Source organism: Rhea americana, unplaced genomic scaffold (assembly GCF_003343005.1).
Source record: "Rhea americana isolate MKP2758 unplaced genomic scaffold, rheAme1 scaffold_38, whole genome shotgun sequence".
NCBI lineage: Eukaryota > Metazoa > Chordata > Aves > Rheiformes > Rheidae > Rhea > Rhea americana.
The window spans coordinates 5,501,571-5,507,009 of NW_028186512.1; the positions used below are offsets into that span (position 1 = coordinate 5,501,571).

General features: G+C 43.2%; 1 long non-coding RNA gene across 1 annotated transcript in view; it reads right to left on the reverse strand.

The window, feature by feature from the left end:
- Positions 1-723: 723 nt before the first annotated feature.
- Positions 724-5,439, reverse strand: part of LOC146591283 (uncharacterized) — a 15,490-nt gene continuing 10,774 nt past the window's right edge. The window contains exons 3-4 of the long non-coding RNA XR_014896839.1: positions 2,623-2,828; positions 724-2,523 (exon numbers count right to left, since the gene is read on the reverse strand). This is a non-coding gene — a long non-coding RNA (uncharacterized LOC146591283). The remainder of the gene's footprint in view (positions 2,524-2,622; positions 2,829-5,439) is intronic.

Sequence of the window (5,439 nt, forward strand, 5' to 3'; positions counted from 1 at the left end):
GACTTACTTTGAAACTGGGTAGTTTGGAACAACTTTGAGAGCTGTTCTCAGATTACAATAAGATTGAAGCCAGACTAGAAACGGGCAAATGTTATTGTTAGGCTGTCTTTCAGCTTTGGTCTCATAAAATAAATTTGAAACTGCAGATTTCCAGAAGAAAAGCTTCCAGACCGCCAGCCATTCAAGGCCATGCGAGATGGAATGGAGGTGGGAGGACGAGCCCTTTCAGAAGTGGGCACAGGCCATGTAAACAGATGTGGCTGCGATGAATGGGCGAGCCTGAATAGCCGCTTTGTTCCCGCTTTCTGCTCCCTCCGAGGGGGGACTCCGCGCAAGTCAGGCTGGCAGATGAGAGCTTAAAGGCTAGCTGTTAGGATTTAAAAAAACCCAGTGGCATTCAAGTTTTATTAAGTCTAACAAATATCGTGCACTTTTTTTGTCGTTTACTTCTGCGGAGCCATTGCAGAGGCATTCCTGAGCAGCATTTACAATAGTTTTTTCCTATGTATGGTAGAGTTCTTTTATAAAAAGAGACCATCAAAACCCTTTCAAATGCAATTTTTACACTTCTGAATTAATTGTGGTTTATTTTTGAAACTAATTCTTTTTCAGTTGTCTGTGAATCATTACAGGCTCATAAACAGTGGCTTTAATGTATACATCTGTATGTAATGCTGTTCAATAGCTTTACATTAAAAGCATTCCAAGAAGGGAGACTTGTAGTGAGATGCTGTAAACATATTTTATATAATTATATGTGCTATGCCGTCAGTAAAATCTTCCAGACTGATTRTAGGGACATGATTCAAGACCATTTCGTCTTGAAACTTTCATGCCGCTGCTGAGTTGCTATACACATGTTCATTGATTTATTTCATGGGGAACTGTTATTGTTGAATACTTTGTAAAGGTCACATATACCAGCATTTGGAAGCTTGCCCAGGTTCCTTTAAATAACCCCAGGGACACAGCRTTTTGTGATTTTTGAGGCCTTTCAGGGGAAGAGCCGGCAGCAGTAATGCAGTTCTGGTTTAATGGTTTAACTAGCACTTCGTTCTGCTGAAGTAAAAGCAGCACCATGTTCTGGGCTTAAGTTCAGTAACGTGGTTATTTGTACRCATGTACTGTCGCATTCTGCTGCACAAGCATGACGGCTTTTCCCTTCCTCTTGAGGTGGAGAGACGTTCATAAAAAATGTTTTATTTCAGGTGTATATATTTTCTAGAACTGTGTTAACTTTATGCATAAAGATGGTATTTCGTACACATTTCAAAGGACTAAAGCATACCAAACGCTTCACATACAGGAAAGGAGAAAGGGAAACCAGAGCAGGGAGAAACACGTGYTTTGTGTTTCTAGGTGCTAGTTTGCATTTCTCTCTTATTTAAGAATAACGTGTAATTCCTCTATAGCAGCTGAATGTGCACACGTGATATTAGGTCTAGCTTAGTTTTCCAGCCTCAAAGTCCTTTGTCTCTATCAGCAGCAGGTTGAGAGAGTGGTTTGGTAAAATAAACCCGTCAGTAGATACTACGCTGCCAACGGTTTCCAGGTTTCTGCCGGCAGCRTTCGGTTTGCGGTAAGCGTGCCGGCGCACGTGGAGTAGGGCGCGCGCCCCTCCGCGCGATAGGGCTTGCCTGTTTACTCCTAGGTGCGGTATGAAAGCCAGCTCTATCTTCTCTTTTAGTAACACGATCATCTCTCAAAAACAGCGATAGGGAGTAAATCAAGCGGCCTAACAGAGCGTCCTGTTCTGCCAGACTTTGTGTCTCGCGTCCTTAACGGAGCTAATAGGATTTGGGGGGGAAGGCTGCCGAGAGGGCCGCCGCCTTTCTGCGCGCCGAGGCCGTGGCGGCGCCTCTCAGCCTCCTCTTTAGCCCTCGCCGCTCGGGCCCGAGGCGCTTCGCTATACATGACCGTGTCTCATGCATTCATGAGGCGCGTTGATCCCGCGGCTGCTTTTGTGCGGAGCCGCGGCGTTGCTGCGCCCTTCCCTCAGCTGCCATATGGTGCGGTGGACGCCGGCTTTCAAAGAGAGCGCGGCACCCGCGGCCGGAGGCGGAGAGCAAGACAGAAATCAAACCGTGGCAGGCGAGGCTGATTTATTTTCAGAGCGAAAGGGGCGAGCGACTGCGGCCGGGGGCGAGAGGGGGACGTGGCAGGACGGGAGACCTTGCGCGGAGCCGGCCGCTCGCCTGACAGCCGCGCTCTGCTTCTTCTCCAAACGCGGGGCTGGAAAAATAGCCGGCGCGGTTTTGTTATCTTAGTAACGCTACCCGAGAATGAGTTACGGCCCCGGTGCCTCAGCGCTGGACTTCAGCACCTTCACGTCAGTGTGCAGTCTCGCATTTTTTTGAGAAGAAAATCTCCCTGMTGAACCATGTGTGCGTAGGTGTCGCGCGTTAGTCTGACAGCGTTAGAAGTTTCCGGAAAACATCCGCCCGCAGCGTGGCGTTGAGAGCAGCGTTTCAGGGAGGACATCAGAGCACAGGCCCTTCTCCCCGTTAAACCAGGGCGAATCCGCTACGGATTAGTTAGTTTAGGCTTGCAGGTCATTACCTTGTTTTGCCAAGGTGACCCTATTCTATTAAAAAGGGGATATTAAAACCAAATCCAACTTACTTCTTAATATTTCTACTGCCTCGTACTTCATTCAGCTTCAAAAGGAAACCTGTTTCTTGCCAGCTGGTAGTCAACTGGATTTCCAGAGTTGGTGACCCAATATTTCAAGTTGAAACCCAAAGGAAAATAATACATAGGCACCTCAGTTAAGGGAGTTGCTTGCAGAGATCGCTTGGATTTTGTAGTAAATTGATGACAATATGCATCTGCATAAGATAGGTAGAAGGACAAATTGCACAAGATCATTTTGGAAAACTTCTGATAAAACTGGTTGAAATCATAATTCTTATTCCCTGAAAATTTGTTAAGTTTTTGTAACTCTTTTCATACCTATGTTGAACATTACTAAAATACACATAGAAAGGGGATGAAAAGTATGATTTGGAAATTTTGAGAAGTTCTGTTTTGAATTAATTGGACATTATTTCTCCACTCCTGAACTGCTTGAGGAGAATCCTGGGAACTGTAATTCCAGGGACATGGAAGAGCACAAGGGAGATCAAACATATGCAATGTTTGCACGGGAAGAGAGAATGAATGGAAATGGAGAAGGGGCAATGAGAAGGGGTATGGTACAAGTTTGGAAAACGATGGTTGGCATGGTAGCAAGGGAGTCGTTATTCACTGTTTCTCCTTGTGAAAGAACTGGAAGCCACCCAATACCAACTTAAAATAAAAATTTTAAAATGAATCAAGGAAAGTCCTTTTTTCATACAATGCATAATTAAATTGAAGCGCTCATTGCTGCAGAAAGTTCTGAAGACCAAAAGCATAAATGTGTTTAAAAATGGACTAAAATATTCATTTCAAGAAGGATGAAATGGTTCTTATAGCAGCTTGGATGTAGTCTCTCGCTCAGGAAGTCCTAGAAATGACCTATTTTTGGAAGCTGGGACAACATGTTAGAAGAAGCAAATAGCCCCTAATCTTCTTGTTTCTCCCTGCCTCTTCTATTGACTAGTGTCAAAACCACAGATATATATCTGACCTGGTATAATTGTTCTTCTTTTCTTACAAAATATTTATCACTTCCAGGGGGCTAGGCTCTCTCTTTAGTCTATTTACCACATACATATTTACTCCTATAGCTCACTGCTGAGGTTTAACTAGAAGGGGGATGTTAAAACATTTGGGAGATATACCAGGCATGGCAGAATAGTTCAAAGGAGAAAAATCCAGCCTGCACTTCCAGTGAGACACTGTGAGAAACTCAAATGGCTATTGAAAGAAGTTGAACTGACTCAAAACCAAATATTATTTTTCTGAAAAATCAACTCTTTGCTTTGATTTGACCTGGGGTGATCTCTTGTAATTGACTGATTGCTTTTCAATCAACAAGTTAAAAATTTTCTTGCTGAAAAAACTACTATAAAGAGGATTTTCTGTTCCCCGAAACAGACAAGGTAGTTGATATCATTAATCATTGCAGCTGGTTTTCTCTAGCAGCTCAAAGCAGTAATCATGGTGAAACTKTTGATGTTTTTAACTCCAGCTCCTGCAATACTATTCCATATGTTTCGTTTTTTTTCAGTCTAGACATGGATCTTCTCTGTCAAGGTTTAGGACCATATGGTAGAACTGACAAACAAGGAAACCAGCCAAATTAAAAATAGGAGGCATAACCCTCGGAGATCGTAGCAGTAGCTGAGGCGGCACTAGAGCAAAGCCTGATGCCTTTGTGGAAAGGGGGCTTGTGTCGTCTCTCAACTCGATAAAGAAGACTCCAGTAGAGCTGCTGTCCTCACAGATAAGCTTCAGTTGGCCTTGTTATTCTGGGAGCTCATGTCACCACYCTGCAATTTCCATTCACCGCGGCAGGGAATTAAGGCCCTTTCACACATACACAGCGCACGTTGTGTATGGGCTCGCTGCAGTGTCATTTCCTCTCTGAGGGACCGACAAAAGGGGACTCCCCGAAGTGTGGCAGTAGGATCTCAAAGTGTTGGCAGGGTCTAGTGATGCAGAGTCCCAGCTGTCTAGCCTTCTCATCTGTCCCTGTGTCTGCCCTTGCGGGTAGCTCAGCGTGCAGCAGCACAGGAAAGGAAGGTCAGCTTTCAAATTTGTCCCACACTGCAGAGCGGAAGTGTTGGGACAGATCACGTAGGTCCATTGAAACCCTGTAATACTTGGTGCAGTGAAAGAGGATTGTCTTTTTATCCCATTCACTGATCAGAGTAGATGGAGRAATGCCAGTCTGAATTCTTTTGGCTTGGATTCAGCAATGCCTTTGAGCAAAAGTCAGCAAAGCTTGTTTTAAGTTAATGATTGTGCTACACGCGGTCCTCATGGAGAACATGTGCAAGGGATCATGTTCCCCTTTTATGCATATGTCAGCCCTTGAGAAAAGTAGAATGAGATTAATAAAACCACTTCATCGAGATTATTTCTGAGAATTTTCCATTGAGTCATCCAAGTTTCATATCTTTCAGAATTTAAATGATCTATATAGTTATATTTCACCTYCTGCAAATAAATATGCAAATGAACAAAAGGAAGGAAAATAGTAAAATAATATTTTCGTGAAACGGTGGTGGTCACAAAAAAACTATTGTCTTGCTTGTTTGTTGTTGCATTTTTTCTCTTTGTCAAGTGAAAAGACACTGCAGTTATTAATCCACTTAACACATGCTGCTTCTTTTTGAAAAGAAAGCAAGCAGTATTTGGGCTAAAATCGGACGTTGTATTATAAAACATTGTTAGTCACAAGCATATTTTATTCAGTATTCTTCTTCTTTAGCTATTATTACAGTAGGAAGAGAAAGATAATTTTACAACAAAGGAACGGATAGCTGAGTAATGCTTTTTTTTTTCTTTTTG